The following is a 19,449-nucleotide window of genomic DNA, read 5'->3' as shown; positions in this document are numbered from 1 at the left end:
CTAAATTTTGGGCCTAGAAGAAATGGGCTTTGCGTATCGAAGGAATTGGAATTTAGTTGTGCAAGTGAATGTCACAAATAAATGCCTGCTTCAGTGGTTAAGTGTCCTGGGAAGTGCCTGAGAAGTCTTAGGTCAAAGCCTTGGCTCTTGAAAAATTTTGGTTTTTTAAGGGATGAACCATGGCTCTGGCATGTAGGCTTTATAAGTAATTGTGGATGATTTATGACACAGAAAGAGCCTGTCATAGAGTGGCAAAGTGGCGTGTTATGTAACTATGAGGTCTGAGGTTCAAGTCTTGGGATGCGCAATAGAGTATTTATTTTGCTGTTTGAGCTGTGTAGGAGGTGGAGTTGGACTGAGACTCTAAGGTTGAATTGGTCATGAGAGTTTGAATAGAGTTTGAATGGAAGGTTGGAGTGATTTATGGAGTGTATCATGGAGAGATATTAGGAGGAAAATATGGGATTCTATGTGTGGGTTATTGTTATCTTGTGTTCAAAGAATTTGGTTCCCATTCTTTTCCCAAAAAAATTATAAACGATAGTTTTCCTCTGCTTTTCAAGTCTGCCATTTTGTTCTTTGTTGATTTTTGCTAGATTGTTCTTTGCGATTTTTTTCGGTTCCCTTTTTGTTCTGTTCTTTTCTATGGCAACATTTGCACCCTCCTCCTCACTTGCTGATTTTTCATTGTCGTCTTTTGTTTCTACCAACTGGCTTTTGAACTTTCTTTTTCTTTCTTCTCATAGCATTGGATTTTCCTTATAAGTCACTCCTTAATCCTTGGTTTTCGTTACCGCAACTTGCCACCTTTGTTTTAGGTTCTTACGTTATTTGTAAGTGTCACAGCTGTGAAGTAATCTTTTCGTTTATGGATTTTTGGTGAATTGATCGACTGTTCTATTTGCGAAGGTTAGGGGTTGGAACGACTCGATTAGCGTTGAGTAGTGCGACTCTACTGTTACGTGATTGGTAGGTAAATTGGCTATATTTTGGTGGTATTAAAGGAAAGTTTTTTCTTTTTCCCTTGGATATGAAATGTGAATTGATGTTGGTATTGGGTCTTTACAGAATTGTCCACGGTGAATTGTGGAGTAGTAAACTATCTTGTTCGGATCTGTAGGTCCCAGAGTGCTCGATAGTGTTATGCAGCAAATCACATCAAGTGTGTAGTAGTACCATATTTGATAATCAGTCAAAAGCCGAAAGAGTGTGTGAATCCACACACATTGATTTAACCATAGGTCAGAAAATGCTGAAATACCGAAATACCGAGAAGCCAAAAAGTCAAAAGGAGGGGCTTAGAGCGTGTGATCGCACACACGGTAAATTGAGCCCATGAAACATGGGTGTACACGAAAAAGGCCGCCATGAACGAATTCATGGGCTTAGGCCATAATAGGTCGAATGGGCCCGATGGGACTGTGGGCCTGCTTGTGTAAATCTGACTGTTAGGTGAAAAATAGTGGGGCTTGTCATGTCACGCACATGGCATAGGCCATTCTAGGGCTCAATGGGCTGACGTGGCCATGTGGGCCCAATGGGCTCGTGAGCCCCGCATGGATAAAATCCTCGATAAGTGGCAAACTTTAGACTGGGCTATGTAGTATGCATAGCCGTGGCTAATCCTGGGCTAATTGGGTCGCACGAGTGTGTGGGTCCATTTGGGCCGAATAATGGGCCTTGGGCCTATTTTATCGATAGGACCATTAAGGTTGTAAAAGTCACTCGGGGCGACTGTAAACCTTCGGATGGGCCGATAAGCATGTTCAGGCCAAACTGTTTAGATTACCGAAATACCCCTAATTTGTGAAATTAATGAAATACCCCCGGTTTGTAAAATTATCGAAATACCCCTAGTTTGTAAAATTACTAGAATACCCCCAGTTTGTAAAATTACTAAAATACCCCCAGTTTGTAAAATTACCAAAATACCCCTAGTTTGTAAAATTACCGAAATACCCTTAAAGTGTAAAATTACCGAAATACCCTTGTAGGGTAAAATGACTATTTTTCCCTTGTGGGTTAATGACCGACTTAGACTATGAATTTGACCGATTTGGCTGTGATCGTATGACTGTGTTTTAACTGACTTGATGGTGGTTGTACGACTGATATGCTTTTAATATATGTTTAAATGATTGTTACTAAGCACGGCCATTTTGCATACACGTGTGATGATTGAGCATGACATACACGACATATTGCATGGGGTTGGGACATTGATACGGAGGTAGTTTTTATAGGATCGCACGGGTCGTACTAGACGACTGTAGACCGATGGACGACTTAGTGCCGCTTAATCTGATTATGGCTCTATGCCAACCTAAAAATGGCTCTGTGCCATCTTGACTATGGCTTTGTGCCAAACGTGTTTACCCATGGCTATGTGCCTAACATGCTTATTGATGACTCTGTGTCGATCATATTTACCCAAAGCTGTGTGCCGATTATATTACCGTCGCTGATGGCTATGTACCGAATTTATTACAGTTACCGATGGCTTTGTGTCAATTATAATACCGCTATTGAAGGCTTAAAGTTGTATATATACTAGCAGCTTTGTTGCAATTTCGGTAAATGCTGCAACCGGTGCTAACAATGTAAGTGTAGGGATGGCGTGGGGGAGTTATTCCCTACAAGTAGTGCACGGTTTGATGGAAACAAGTGCAGGGTTGGATAGGATAGCATGCATCCATGCATTCACACATTTTGTTTTGTTACTGAGATGGGCTAGGCCCAATTGATTCTGTTATGGGCTGTGACCCAAATGATATTGTAATGGGCTTTGTCCCACTTATTCTCTGAACTGGATTGTACTGTTACTGTTATAGGGCTCTGGCCCAGACTGTTTCTATTTCTGTATACTGACTGTTACTCTAGTAAGGGGATTACATACCGAGTTTTCATAAATTCACCCCGTTTATTAACTGTGCAGGTAATCCCCAGCGATGGGTGGATCGGTGCTGGGAGGACTCAGAAATGGCCACACTACGAACAGCTTTAAATTTTTGTATTACTTTTACATTACTTAAATTACTTTCTCTTTGTGTTTTTGATGTAATAAGGACTTCTCTCTAATTTTCTAGCTTTTAATTTGGGGGTTTTTAACTATTATGGTTTATTTTTGTTAAAGGTGGAGCACGGTTTTCCAAAATGATAATTGTTTTCAAAACATCACATTTCTGCAACGTTGTTGAAATACTTCCGCAACAAACATGTTTTTAAAAGTACGGCTGGTTTAAAATGGTTAACAAATAATTAAGTTGACTTTAGAATTAAACAAAGGGGCTTTTATCTTTCAAGCGAGATTTCTTAATAAGACAAAGTTTTTCGAAAAAGCTTTTTTAATGTGACATGCTAGATTCGGCCATAACGTCTAGGCCAGGTTTGGGGTGTTACATGTACTATTGGAGGAGGACATAAAAGGTTGACGTGATAAGAAAAATAGGAAAGGAGAGCTTTTTTCTTAACCATCATATTCTTCATCCTACCTTCAAGCTTGAAGCTATGGCAACTTAAACCTCTCACGGGTGAGCCAACGTGAAAATTGATACAGATTAGCTTTTGACAAGGAGACCTAAGTGTGAGATAAGAGGGAATAGAGAGATTCAGTCGAGTTATCTAGGAATAATATTCTCCACTCGATTCTTTCGTATTTCTTTCTAAATACTGATGATTACTCTCTATTTTCTGTTTGTATGGAAGTACACATGAATTCTTGGTTAAATGTTATATTATTCAATCTTGATTTTATTGTTTAATTTTTGAGGTTTGAATGTTTCTTAACACGGAAGTATTATTGCAGTCACTAACACTGGAAAGTACGGCGACAGTTCAAGCCAACAAGCATTACAACGAAAGTTGAGTGAGGATTAACGGAATTTAGTCCTCTTGTTCTTAATAGTGACATATTTCCATCACCAGAAGGTAAGGGTTAATATGCATGTTTAAGTCTCAAATTAAATAAAGGAGTGACACTTGGTAAGATATACATTGAAATTTATTGCCTCAACAATCACCTATCCTTTTATACCTTGTGAGCACTTAGTATTCTGCTGAAGATTCATGTTGGGGATCCTAGTTTATCATTATCACATTTTATTTTATTATTTTCAAATTTTTTCTCTAACAACTATCCTCCCAATTTATCTCATTTCTATCTAGTTATTGCACCGATATTAATAGACAAAACACAACCATCCGTGTAAGACCAATATCCGACAAACTCACATCTATCTACTATACTTGCATTGATAGTGTACGATTGCACATTATTGTTGTGATGTTAAACAGCCGATCAGGCATCGATCACATCTTTTGACAAATTTATACACATCACGAATCATCATCAACTAGTAGAAACTAGAATATAGGGTCTTTTGAGCAGTCCTTTTCTCCACTAAAGTGGCCCCCACATGGGGAAGTATGATATCACATGAAGATATCATCCATCTCTTTTTCAGCCATGCACCTATGTATTAGTTTATCTGAGCATTGCTTAAAAGGTATAAGGTTCCTCCCAAATATAATTACGGGTGAAGTGAGATATTTTCCTCTTTTGTTGACTGGACGCTTCTACCGGGAGGACTCCTCGGACTAAATAATTTACAATGGCAGCGTACCATGGTGTTGATAAGGTTCTTTTCTTTAAAAACCAGCAGTCAAAAAGAAACAATTGTTCATCAATAAATGTGTCATTTTTTGCTCTACTCTCCTTGTGGCCACCTTCATACTCCAAACGAGACAAATGATCCACCACTTAATTCTTAGTCCCTTTTATGTCCAGTATCCACAAATCGAACTCTCAAAGTAATAAAAACTCATCTCATTAATCTACCTTTGGTTTCCTTTTTCTTCATCATATACTTCAGGGCTAAATGATCTGTGTTTACGTAAACCAAGTTATCCATTCAATATGAGCGGAATTTCTCACATGCAAATACTATGGCTAACATTTCTTTTTCAGTGGTGGTATAATTGCACTGGGTTGGGTTCAAGCTCTTGCTAGCATAATGAATAGCATGGAAAACCTTGTTTTTCTTTTAACCCAAAACAGCCTTGACAGCAAAGTCGCTAGCATCGCACATGATAACAAATGGTTCATCCCAATTAGGGCTACAAATAATAGGGCGGTTACCAACTTTACCTTTAAGGTCGTAAAAGCAATATTACACTTTTCTTCAAAGATAAAAGAACATCCTTCTGTAAAAGATAGCACAATGGTTTAGAGATGTGTGAAAAATCCTTGATGAAGCTCCAATAAAACTTAGTATGTCCCAGAAAATTATGAATTCCATGCAGAAAAGATGAGGGTGTGTAACATCCTGATTTTCGTGTTTTTCGTGATCCTTGATATTTTAAGTAAGTTTTTAAAATTTGGTATGTGATTATGGAATTCATAATTTGGGTATGTAAATGGGCTTATGGAAGGCCCATGAGATGGCCAAAACTCGGGGGAATTTTTAAATTTTGGACTTAGGAGTTAGGGGTTCTGGCTAAGTGCCCTTATATAAAGTTGTGGGTAAAATGTATCACAAAAAGAGCTTTAGTAAAGTGGCAAGAGTGACGCCACTAAGCTCCTAAAAAGGTGGCGTGTGGAGAGTAAGGGAAGACAAAGGATTGATTCCCTGTGTTGGCAAGTAAGAGTATTTATTTTTATGTGCAGGAAGGGTAAGTGTTGGAATCCAAGTGGATTTTGTAAGAGGAGAGTTTGGATCAAGTCAAATGCATGGATTAAGGAGGGATAAGGGGAGAGATTTTAGGGATTTGATATGAAGATAGAGTTGGCCAAATAAGGGAGATTGGAGGGGGGAATTTCGGCAGAGAGGTTTAGTTAGGGATTTTCGGCACTTAGGTATTTTTGTGTCGTTTTCTCCCTAGAGGATTAGTCTTTTTCTCTCTTTTTCTTTTGCAGCCAAATCTACCATCTCTTCTTCCATCTTTTCTTCCTTCTCCTTCTTTCAAACCAGCCCACTATTCTTTCCATTCACCCATTGTTTCTTTCCTTTATCTCTACTTCTGCCGAAATACCGCAAAAAGCCGAAATCAGTAAAGATAGGGGGGTGCCGATTCTTTGTGACCAGCAACCTTTTCTTTCCTTTTCAATTGTTGGTGTTCAATTCCTTTACCTTTTAGGCATATGGATTCAAGAGAAGAAAGACTGTGGTAAGTGCTCGAACTCTAAACGATTCCTAGAGTAACTTTTGGCCAAAAGCCGAAACCCCTCTAGTTTAGGGAGGTGGCCGAATATAGGTATAGGCCTTATGGGGTCTTCTTTTAATATTTTTGTGGTTTATTTAGTGGAGGGGCAGCAAGGTGTAGTGTCGACTTGGAGTAGCTTGGATCACCGGAGTGGCTAGACCTAGTCATCAATCGCAACAAGGTAAGATTCCTAAGGCCACTATAGATGGTGGCCGAATGTGTAAGTATTAATATTAGATGATTTTTGGTTTGGTTCAATTATGGGAAGCTGATTATTAACGATGGATTATAGGAGAAATCGTGTAGGAGATCTCATCAAGGAATATCGCCAAACAGATGTGTAACGAACCCTCTTTCATGAGCTTAAAGCGATAAATACCGAAAAGCTGAAATGCCAAAATTCTGGCATTTCGAGGACTCGTGAGCAAGAGAACGCTCATTAGTTAGTTAGATTCGTTTAGATGATGATCAAGAACATTGGAAATGGTAAGAACGTGATTTTTGGCATTCACGGTAAGTTGCGCCTCGAGGGGCTGCAATAGGGCCCAATAGGCTTTCGGGCCTATTTGGGTAAAATTAGTAGAAAATGGAAATTTGTTAAATTGCATGTTAAGACTGTTAATATTGTTATGGATATAGGCTAAATGGGCCTAGATGAAAAAATCGGCTAAGTAGGGCCCATTAGGGGTTTTAGGCCCAATAACTCGATTTCGCTAAAAGTGGGCCAGAAGCGCTGTTTAAACAAATGAATAGTTAGTACCTGATGATGAACATGGAAAAATCCCTAATTTTTGGTAAAATTACGATATTACCCTTATAATATGAAAATGACCGTTTTGCCCCTAAGTAAAAATGACCATTATACCCCTAGGGTTTAAACGTAAATTTTAATACATGGGATTTTGATAAACATGGTATGTATGATATGCACATGACACGTATGATATACACATGATATGTATGATATGCACATGATGTATTCATAAATGCATTGGGTTGGGTTTTTATATGGATGGAGGAAGTGTAAAAGGGCTTATGCCCCAGTTATGATAAAGGGCTTATGCCCCAGTTATTAAAAGGGCTTGGCCCTAGTTATTAAAAGAGGGTAGGCCTCCAGTTATATGATAAAGCAGCTATGCTGCCAGTGGAGAGTTATGGCGGGGTGGGTAGAGTTAATCCCCACATGGTGTGTTGGTTGGTATGGGTGGAAAGTAGCGGATGGTGGGTTGAGTAGTCTCCCCAAATGGGCTTGCATTCTCTCATTGACATTACATGTGATATTGAAATGGGCCTATGGGCCATACCGTTTACAGTAAAGGCTTCGGCCCAGTAATATGAAATATGAAAAGGCTTCGGCCCAGTGTTATGAAATATGAAGTGTGAAAAGGGCTATGGCCCAGTACATGTTGAGATTGGATTTGGGCTTAGGCCCAACAGGCTGTTATTGTTTTGGGCTCTGAAAGGGGCTTGTTGCACACTGAGTTTCCAAACTCACCCCCTTTCCTTAACCTTGCAGGTGAGCCTTGATGTGGGGACTCGGGCCGGAGGGGATTCAGAGTAGCCACGGTGATCGCCTTTGGACTTTTAAATAAGCGTTGGTTTTCATTAAATTTCCATTAATTATTATTTATTTTGGGGTTGTAATAAGGCCATTTTAACTTTCCTTTTATTTTTTTTCGGGATTATTTTAATTTTAATAACTTTAAACCTGGTTGATAATTATTTAAATGGGCTAGACTTAGGACGTGTTTTCAAAACGATACTTGTTTTCAAAATAGCTCAACGCCACGATTAATCGATTTATCAAAGATGACCACTTGAACAAATTTAAAACTCGATATAACAAAGTGTGGCTATGGTTGTGGGCATGTCTAGGATTGGATCCAATCAAAGAGCTTGGTACTTAAGTAGCCTTCATGGTTCACCACATCTATCTCAGATACCTACCTGGTGCCCAGCTTCCATACACTTTGTTAACTCAACAAAATATATGGTTTTTAAAACACTAAAACGGAACGTGGGTTTTCAACTCCAATGTGGCACTTCAGATTCGGCCATAACATCTGGGCTAGGTTTTGGGTGTTATATTTAGTGGTATCAGAGCCTAGGTTGCAACAACTCGGCTGTGGATCGAGTTCAAAATTTTTTTGAAAACTTAGGCTTAAGAAGGGTATTTTTGGAAATGATTTTTGAAAATTCTTTTCAAAGGTGTTTTACAGAATATACATGTTAAAATGGTCCAAGATTTTCCGTTTAAATCAAGAGTTCAAAATAAAGGGTGTTTTGAAATAAAAGGTTTCAAATTTCTATTTTCGGTGATCAAAAACATGATTTTCAAGTTTTAAATGGATTGGAGGAAGAAGTGGCGCACTGAATCTCCGGCACCAAGTCTGTAAGTATATTTTCTTTACGATATATGATAATGATATGATATTATGAATAGTACTGAGACTCTACTATGATACTGTAGATAGGGGAAAACTGTGAAACGGTAGAAATGAAACTGTAGATAGACTACGACGATAGGAAAATAATTCTTGAACTGCTATATTTCCATAAGACATTTTCTTAATAAATAGTGGAACATTATACTAATTTCATAAAATTCGTAAATCAGATAAGTCGATATGAGTACAAGAGGAGTTGGTGGACGAGGCCGCAGATGTGGTCGCGGAAGGGTGCAAGCTGAATCTTCATCCTCAAGGTATAGGCCAGCTGAGGAGGCATCTGTGCCACAAGCAACGGAGACTGGGTCTTATGATCGGGCTGCGGGGGATGACGCTTTGTCCCAAGCCATGTTAAGGGTTTTAGAAAGAGTTGCTGGAGCTAGTACTGGGACAATGAATAGGGGGTCTATATCGGAGCGACTCCGGGCCAACAGAGCAGAAGTATTTAGGGGTGTACCTGGAGTAGCCCCAAATGTGGCAAAATATTGGCTAGAGGCAATAGAACGGATCATGGACGATCTAAACTGCTCAGTGGAGCAAAAGCTGAAAGGAGCTCTGTCGCTGCTACGTGACGAGGCATACCGATGGTGGATCACCGCAAGGGAGAGTACCCCAATTGAGCAAGTAACCTGGGAATTGTTCAAAACTGCTTTTAAAGGGAGGTATGTTGGAGCAAGCTATGTGGGTGCTCGTCGGAAGGAATTCTTGAATCTGACTCAGGGTGATAAGACTGTAGCAGAGTATGAGGCAGAATTTTTGAGGCTGAGTCGATATGCTAGTGGGATAGTGGCAACTGAATATGAGCGCAGTGTCCGATTTGAGGATGGTCTCCGCGATGAGCTTAGGATATTGATAGCTCCACAGAGGGAGCGTGGTTTGGCTGCATTGGTAGAGAAGGCTAAGATAGCCGAGGAGGAGAAGCTAACTGAGTGACAGAATCGTGAGAAGGATCGACCCAGATTCAAGAGGGATTTTAGACCCTCAAGTGCCACGAATCGAAATGTTAAAAGAGCAAGGATGGAGGAATCAGTTCGAGCAGTTCCAGTAAATACTTATATACCGCAGGCTTGCAGGGACTGTGGTAAGGTGTATATGGGGGAGTGTTGGAAACGAACTGGAGCATGTTTTCGATGTGGGTCTAAGGAGCATAAGTTCAGAGAGTGTCCTCGGAGGACAGCTCAGGAGCTAGCTGCAGAGCAAAGGGATGTCCAACCACGGCGAGGAGGACCACCACCACAGGGGGTCGTGGGCAGGGTAGAGGTGGCAATGGTAATGGACGAGGACGTGTGGCACCTGGCAGAGGTGCTGGACATGCCGAAGCCCGACAGTTGGCGTTGGTTTATGCTGCACGACGTCATGAGGAGGGTGACACTCCTGATGTTATAACTGGTACGTTCTTCATTCATAGCATGCCTTACACTGCTTTGATTGATGTGGGTTCTACTCACTCATATGTTTCTTGTGATGTATCTGGGGCTTTGGATGTGCTTCCTGAGGAGACTCTGAGTGGGGTATCGGTGATAAGCCCATTAGGACATTCGGTTAAGGTAGATAACTTTTTAGGGTAGTACCGTTAGTGACACAAGATAAAATTTTTGAAGGAGACTTGATGGAGCTGCCATTTGGGGATTTTGATCTTATCTTGGGAATGGACTGGTTAGCTAAGCACAAGGTGACGTTGGATTGTGCTGCAAAGAGGATGGTACTACGAACTGCTGAAGATAAGGAGATAATGGTCATAGGGGAATGAAGGGATTATTTGTCCAATGTTGTTTCGGCTTTAAGAGTCGATAAGTTGATTCGGAAAGGTTGTGGGGCGTACTTGGCCCTTGTAAGTCAAACAGGACTTGAGGAGATAACGGTAGAGTCGGTTAGGACTATTAAAGAATTTCAGGATGTATTCCCAGATGAACTTCCTGATTACCCCTGAACAGAGAAGTTGAGTTTGGAATCGACTTACTACTTGGAACAGCTCCTGTGTCCATTGCGCCTTATAGGATGGCACCAAAGGAATTGGTGGAATTGAAGGCTCAGATTCAGGAACTGTTGGATAGAGGGTTTATAAGACCAAGTGTTTCCCCGTGGGGCGCACCAGTACTGGTCGTAAAGAAGAAAGATGGGACTATGCGAATGTGTATTGACTATCGGCAGTTGAATAAACTGACGATCAAGAATAAGTATCCGTTACCAAGAATCGATGATCTGTTCGACCAATTAAAAGGAGCCTCGATATTTTCTAAGATCGACCTTCGGTCAGGATATCATCAATTAAGAGTTAAAGAAGTGGATATTTATAAGACGGTGTTCTGGACTCGATACGGTCATTACGAGTTTCTGGTAATGCCTTTTGGGTTGACTAATGCACCGGCAGCATTCATGGATTTGATGAATCGGGTATTCCAGCCATACTTGGATCAGTTCGTAGTCGTTTTTATTGACGATATCTTTGTGTATTCAGAAATAGAAGAGAAGCATGATGAGCATCTTCGTGCAGTGCTGCAAGTGTTAAGGGAGAAGCAACTTTATGCAAAGTTTAGTAAGTGTGAGTTTTGGCTGAAAGAAGTTACCTTCTTGGGGCATGTTATGTCTGCCGAGGGGATCAAGGTGGACCCTCGAAAGATTGAAGAAATTTTGGAATGGAAGCCACCGTGGTCGGTAACAGAGATCCAAAGTTTTCTGGGGTTGGCAGGTTATTATCGGAGATTCGTGGAAGGATTTTCTGTGTTGGCAGCACCGTTAACGAAACTTATAAGGAAGGGAGCACCTTTTGTTTGGACGAATAAGCAGCAAGAGGCTTTTGAGAGGTTGAAGAAGGTTTTGACAGAAGCGCCAGTGTTGATTCAGCAAGAGTCTGGTAAGGATTTCACTGTGTACAGCGATGCGTCACATGTAGGTTTGGGCTGCGTGTTGACGCAAGAGGGTAAAGTGGTCGCTTATCTTCACGACAGCTTAAGCCGCACAAGGTGAACTACCCTACGCATGACTTGGAATTGGCAGCGGTAATCTTTGCACTTAAGATATGGAGGCATTACCTGTATGGGGAGAAATGCATCATCTATACGGATCACAAGAGTCTTAAGTACTTACTGACTCAAAAGGAGCTAAATCTGAGGCAGCGAAGGTGGATAGAGTTGTTAAAAGACTATGACTGTTCGATTGAGTACCATCCAAGTAAGGCGAATGTCATGGCTGATGCGCTAAGTCGAAGGGCTGTGGCGGAATTAAAGGCGATGTTTGCTCGTCTAAGTTTGTATGACGACGGAAGTTTATTGGCGGAGTTGCAAGTAAGACCGACTTGGGTAGAACAGATTAAGAAGCAACAGTTGGAAGACGAGTCGTTGGTTTCTCGGTTTCAACAAGTTGAGAAGGGGGAGAATCTAGACTTTGGGTTAAATAGTGAGGGAGTTCTTTGTTTTCGAAGGAGAATTTGTATGCCGAAGAACTCCGATTTGAGATTGATGATTTTGAAAGAGGCACATAATGGACCTTGTGCTATGCATCCAGGAGGGAGTAAGTTGTATCGAGACTTGCGAGAGCTATATTGATGGCCTGGGCTTAAGCGAGAAGTGACCGAATTTGTAGAGAGATGTTTGACATGTCAACAAGTGAAGGCCAAGCATCAACTACCTTCGGGATTGTTACAGCCGATAAAGATACCACTTTGGAAGTGGGAAAGGGTAACTATGGACTTTGTAAGTGGGTTGCCGTTGACACCTTCTAAGAAGGATTCGGTTTGGGTGATTGTGGATAGATTCACGAAATCTGCTCATTTCATACCTGTCCGAACCGATTACTCACTTCAGAAGTTGGCCAAATTGTATGTGGCGGAGATAGTACAGTTGCATGGTGTGCCAGTATCGATAATTTCGGACCGAGACCCAAGGTTTACATCTCGGCTTTGGCAGAAGTTGCATGAGGCATCGGGAACGCTATTGGATTTCAGTATGGCTTTTCACCCTCAGTCGGATGGGCAGTCAGAGAGGGTTATTCAGATTTTAGAAGATATGTTGAGGGGTTGTGCTATTGAGTTTAGAGGCAGGTGGGAGGACCATTTGCCATTGGCGGAGTTCGCGTATAACAATAGTTACCAAGCAAGTATTCAGATGGCTCCATATGAGGCACTATATGGGTGAAGGTGTCGTTCACCTACTTGTTGGGCAGAATTAGGGGAAAGGCAAATACTTGGGCTAGAGTTGGTAGCAGATACTGAAGACAAGATTAAAGTGATCAGGAATCGATTAAAAGAGGCGGCAGATCGACAAAAGTCTTATGCTGATCTGAAGCGTAAGGATATTGAATATGCGGTAACGGACATGGTCTTTTTGAAAGTTTCGCCTTGGAAAAAGATACTGAGATTTGGTAAGAAGGGTAAGTTGAGCCCACGATTTATTGGGCCTTACCGAATCATTAAGCGGATAGGGCCGGTGGCTTATTAGCTAGAGTTACCTCCAGAACTGGATCGTATTCACGACGTTTTCCATGTGTCCATGCTAAGGCGATATCGTTCTGACCCAACTCATATCGTGCCAGTTGCAGAAATTGAGTTACGGTCGGATTTGACCTTTGAAGAGGAACCTGTGCAAATACTTGATCGCGATGTCAAGGTGTTTAGAAGGAGGTCAGTCCCATTAGTGAAGGTACTTTGGAGGAACCATGGCAAGGAAGAAGCTACTTGGGAGACCGAAGAGGCAATGCGTCAACAATACCCTCAACTGTTTGGATCAGGTAAATTTTGAGGCCGAAATTTCTTTAAGGAGCGTAGAGTTATAACATCCTAATTTTCGGGTTTTTCGCGATTCTTGATATTTTAAGTAAGTGTCTAAAATTTGGTATGTGATTATGGAATTCATAATTTGGGTATGTAAATGGGCTTATGGAAGGCCCATGAGATGGCCAAAACCCGGGGGAATTTTTAAATTTTCGACTTAGGAGTTAGGGGTTCTGGCTAGGTGCCCTTATATAAAGTTGTGGGTAAAATGTATCACAAAAAGAGATTTAGTAAAGTGGCAAGGGTGACGCCACTAAGCTCCTAAAAAGGTGGCGTGTGGAGCATAAGGGAAGACAGGGGATCGATTCCCTGTGTTGGCAAGTAAGAGTATTTATTTTTATGTGCAGGAAGGGTAAGTGTTGGAATCCAAGTGGATTCTGTAATAGGAGAGTTTGGATCAAGTCAAATGCATGGATTAAGGAGGGATAAGGGGAGAGATTTTAGGGATTTGATATGAAGATAGAGTTGGCCGAATAAGGAAGATTGGAGGGGGGAATTTCGGAAGAGAGGTTTAGTTAGGGATTTTCGGCACTTAGGTATTTTTGTGCCGTTTTCTCCCTGGAGGATTAGTCTTTTTCTCTCTTTTTCTTTTGCAGCCGAATCTACCGTCTCTTCTTCCATCTTTTCTTCCTTCTCCTTCTTTCAAACCAGCCCACTATTCCCTCCATTCACCCATTGTTTCTTTCCTTTATCTCTACTTCTGCCGAAATACCGCAAAAAGCCGAAATCAGTGAAGATAGGGGGTGCCGATTCTTTGTGACCAGCAACCTTTTCTTTCCTTTTCAATTGTTGGCGTTCAATTCCTTTACCTTTTAGGCATACGAATTCAAGAGAAGAAAGACTGTGGTAACTGCTTGAACTCTAAACGATTCCTAGAGTAACTTTTGGCCAAAAGCCGAAACCCCTCTAGTTTAGGGAGGTGGCCGAATATGGGTATAGGCCTTATGGGGTCTTCTTTTAATATTTTTATGGTTTAATTAGTGGAGGGGCAGCAAGGTGTAGTGTCGAATTGGAGTAGCTTGGATCACCGGAGTGGCTAGACCTAGTCATCAATCGCGGCAAGGTAAGATTCCTAAGGCCATTATAGATGGTAGCCGAATGTGTAAGTATTAATATTAGATGATTTTTGGTTTGGTTCAATTATGGGAAGCTGATTATTAACGATGGATTATAGGAAAAATCGTGTAGGAGATCTCGTCGAGGAATATCGCCAAACAGGTGTGTAACGAACCCTCTTTCATGAGCTTAAAGCGATAAATGCCAAAAAGCCGAAATGCCAAAATTCTGGCATTTCGAGGACTCATGAGCAAGCGAATGCTCATTAGTTAGTTAGATTCGTTGATATGATGATCAAGAACATTGGAAACGGCAAGAACGTAATTTTTGGCATTCACGGTAAGTTTGGCCTCGAGGGACTGTAATAGGGCCCAATAGGCTTTCGGGCCCATTTGGGTAAAATTGGTAGAAAATGGAAATCTGTTAAATTGCATGTTAAGACTGTTAATACTATTATGGATATAGGCTAAATGGGCCTAGATGACAAAATCGGCTAAGTAGGGCCCATTAGAGGTTTTAAGCCCAATAACTCGATTTCGCTAAAAGTGGGCCAGAAGCGCTGTTTAAACAAATGAATAGTTAGTAACTGATGATGAACATGGAAAAATCCCTAATTTTTGGTAAAATTACGATATTACCCTTATAATATGAAAATGACCATTTTGCCCCTAAGTAAAAATGACCATTATACCCCTAGGGTTTAAACGTAAATTTTAATACATGGGATTTTGATAAACATGGTATGTATGATATGCACATGACACGTGTGATATACACATGATGTATTCATAAATGCATTGGGTTGGGTTTTTATATGGATGGAGGAAGTGTAAAAGGGCTTATGCCCCAGTTATTAAAAGGGCTTTGCCCCAGTTATTAAAAGAGGCTAGGCCTCCAATTATCTGATAAAGCAGCTATGCTGCCAGTGGAGAGTTATGGCGGGGTGGGTCGAGTTAATTCCCACATGGTGTGTTGGTTGGTACGGGTGGAGAGTAGCGGATGGTGGGTTGAGTAGTCTCCCCAAATGGGCTTGCATTCTCTCATTGACATTACATGTGATATTGACATGGGCCTACGGGCCATACCGTTTACAGTAAAGGCTTCGGCCCAGTAATATGAAATATGAAAATGCTTCGGCCCAGTGTTATGAAATATGAAGTGTGAAAAGGGCTATGGCCCTGTACATGTTGAGATTGGATTTGGGCTTAGGCCCAACAGGCTGTTATTGTTTTGGGCTCTGAAAGGGGCTTGTTGCACACTGAGTTTCCAAACTCACCCCCTTTCCTTAACCTTGCAGGTGAGCCTTGATGTGGGGACTCGGGCCGGAGGGGATTTAGAGTAGCTACGGTGATCGCCTTTGGACTTTTAAATAAGCGTTGGTTTTCATTAAATTTCCTTTAATTATTATTTATTTTGGGGTTGTAATAAGGCCATTTTAACTTTCCTTTTATTTCTTTTCGGGATTATTTTAATTTTAATAACTTTAAACCTGGTTGATAATTATTCAAATGGGCTAGACTTAGGACGTGTTTTCAAAATGATACTTGTTTTCAAAATAGCTCATTGCCAAGATTAATCGATTTATCAAAGATGTCCACTTGAAAAAATTTAAAACTCAATATAACAAAGTGTGGCTATGGTTGTGGGCATGTCTAGGATTGGATCCAATCAAAGAGCTTGGTACTTAAGCAGCCTTCATGGCTCACCTCCTCTATCTCGGATACCTACCTGGTGCCCAGCTTCCATACACTTTGTTAACTCAACAAAATATATGGTTTTTAAAACACTAAAAGGGAACGTGGGTTTTAAACTCCAATGTGGCACTTCAGATTCGGCCATAACGTCTGGGCCAAGTTTTGGGTGTTACAGGGTGAAAGTCTTTCAATAACCTCAATTTTCTCCCGATCAACTTCTAACCCTTTTTTGAAAATTTGATGTCTCAGGATGATACCTCTGTTACCATGAAATGACATTTCTCCTAATTCAATACTAAATTTGTTTCTTTGCATCTTTCAAGCATTCTTTTAAGATTTCCCAATCATTTGGTGAAGGAATCTCCATAGACTGAAAAATGATCCATAAATATGTCTAACCCTTATTCAATTATGTTAGCAAAAATAGATGTCATACACTGCATAAACGTGGAGGGGATATTACACAACCTAAACGGCATCCTCTGAAAGGCATAAGTACCGAATGGACAGGTGAATGTGGTTTTCTCTTGATCGTCTAGGTGGATTGAGATTTGATGATACCCAGAATACTCATCTAAGAAACACTAAAATTGTTTCCCTACTAATCTATCGAGCATTTGATCAATGAATGGCAAGGGAAAGTGATCCTTTCTAATAGTGTCATTAAGCTTTCGATAGTCAATACATACACACCACCTGATCACAATACTAGTCCGGATGAGTTCATCTTTCTCATTTAAGACCACAGTTTTCCCCTCTTTTTTCAGGACACAATGTATGGATCTCACCCAATCACTATCAGAAATAGCATAAATGATACCAATGTCTAACCACTTAGTTAGCTCATTCTTCACAACTTCTTTCATTGCAAGGTTTAGTCGTCGCTAGGCGCTTACCACTAGCTTTTTTCCCTCTTTTAAGAATATCTTATGCTTGCAAAGAGATGAGCTTATACCCTTAATATTAGCAATCGTCTATCTAATTGCCTTTTTCTGTGCCTTTAATACTCGAAGGAGTGCCACTTCCCTTTCCATGCCTAACCTAGCAGAAATAATAATTGGAATAGCATTGTTTTCACCCAAATATCCATAGTTCAAAGCTTTAGGAAGAGGTTTAGCCGTTAAAGGTATTATTTTCTTATACTCATCGTCGAGAGGCCCTAAAGGCTCTTTGCAGTGTCTCCACCAATAGAGGTGATGCACATGTTCTTGCTCCATAATTTTCCTAGATTGAGACCATTCTTGGTATGGAGAGTCCTTGAATGACTTCTACTTTCCGACTCTTCAATCTCTTGGAAGTATTACTATATTTATCATTGTTTAGTGATCAACTGTCCCTAGAAAAAGAATCACTAATGCAGACATTCTCAAGTAGAACTATTATTTCTCTCACTGTTTTGGTCCAAATATTTCCTCTAGAGATTGCATCAATTTTTTTCTTTTTGCTCACATCTAATCCAGCATAAAATCACTGCAGTTGTGTAACTCTCTCTACTCCATTTCTGATTAGGCTTCTCAATATCTTTTTAAACCTTTTCCATGCTTGGCCTAAAGTCTTCATATCTTCTTCCTTGAAATCAAACAATTCTTCATATGCGGTAAATACTATTGAAATGGGCATGTTCTTCTTTAAGAACAACTGAAGAAATTCCTCCCATATGGCAATAGTTTCAAGAGGCAACATATCCACCCATTCCTTAGCTTGCCCTCCAAGAGCAAAAGGAATCAGTAGTAGTCTAATAGCATCAGATGTAGCTGATTCGTAACTCACGGTACTACATATGTGCTCAAACTTGCAAAGGAATCTCACCGAGTCCTCATCACCGTTTCCATTAAACTGAAGATTAACTAAAATCCAAGAAATAAGGGATGGATTAACCTCGATAGTAGGTGTTGTTATCCCAGGTCGTAACCATTTCTAATCATGCAGCATAGCATCAAGTAAGGATGTCATGAGTAATGACTTTGAAGATAACTTCCCCTACAAGAGAGCCCAATTGCCTATATAAATAAATAAGCCAATTACGTGTGTAACAACATATTTTTTAGTGAAATCGGAACAGTGGTTTCGGGACCACAAATCTAATTCAAAACTATAATTTATTTTTATTTTATTATATGGTCCGTATTATGATAGACATATCGTGTGAAAAATTTGATACAAAAATTTTATCAATTAAGTGCTTAATTACAAGAAGATACTATAAAATAGCTAAGGAATTCTAGTAGCTATTTCTCTCACTAAATCGCATAAAATGCAAAAGTTGAATTCTAGTAGCTATAAGGATTAAGTAGCTAAGGAATTCAAATCTAGAGGTCCTTATATGGTAATTAGACCATTAAAGAAAAGTACGTAGATTTTTGGTGACTCATCCATGGAAAAATTAGAAAAGAGGAGGGAATAAATTAGAAATTGAAATAATTAATTAATTAAAAGATGATAAAAAGAAATATCATCTTATTTTGTCATCTTCAACCCCAAAATTATATGGAAACCCTAAGAGAGAGAGAAAAAACTTTTAAGGCTTAATTTGGTAAGTTTCCTTGTCTCGTTTTTAGTAATTTTGATATTTTTGAAATTGGGTGATTAATTTGAAAAGTTATCGAAGTATAGAAATGGGTCATGGATGTATATGCTAAAAATTAGAAATTTATGGTCGAAAATGAAAGGTTGTTGATAGATAAACAGCTTTTACAAAGTGATTTTTGATAAAAAAAATGATTTAGGGACTAAAATGTAAACTTGTGAAATTAAAGAAAAATTCTAAATTTTTATGAATACTTGTGCTGTAAATTTTGTAATGGGATTTTGGTTAGGCTTGGAATAGGGAGTAAATTGCACAAGTTTCATTTTTCGAGCCTAAGGATGAAATTGGAATTTATGGAAAAATTAGGGCAAAATGGTAATTTTGCCTAGGATGTAAATTGAGTCCAAATGAATATGAAATATGTGAAATTAATGATTAAAGATATTTATATAGATCCGGACAACACAAATTCCAGGTTAGACCGAGGAAAAGAAAAGGTTTCGGATTAGTAGATTCTATACGCGAACAAGTGTCGAAGTAAGTTCGTGTAACTTAATCGGGTATGTAAATATGTTTAATTGAATGTTGCGTTGTATGGAATGTGACTTATATTGATGTACATTACTTGAATGCTATAATGAGAAATTTAATACATGCTTGATATGGTGAAAAAGGGTTAAGTCTCGATTGAATATTGAATTACGATGAATATATGCGCTTTCCCAAAACGAATAAGGTCCTGCATTTGTTGCGGAT

Source organism: Gossypium hirsutum, chromosome A06 (assembly GCF_007990345.1).
Source record: "Gossypium hirsutum isolate 1008001.06 chromosome A06, Gossypium_hirsutum_v2.1, whole genome shotgun sequence".
NCBI lineage: Eukaryota > Viridiplantae > Streptophyta > Magnoliopsida > Malvales > Malvaceae > Gossypium > Gossypium hirsutum.
This window is presented reverse-complemented; position numbering follows the sequence as displayed.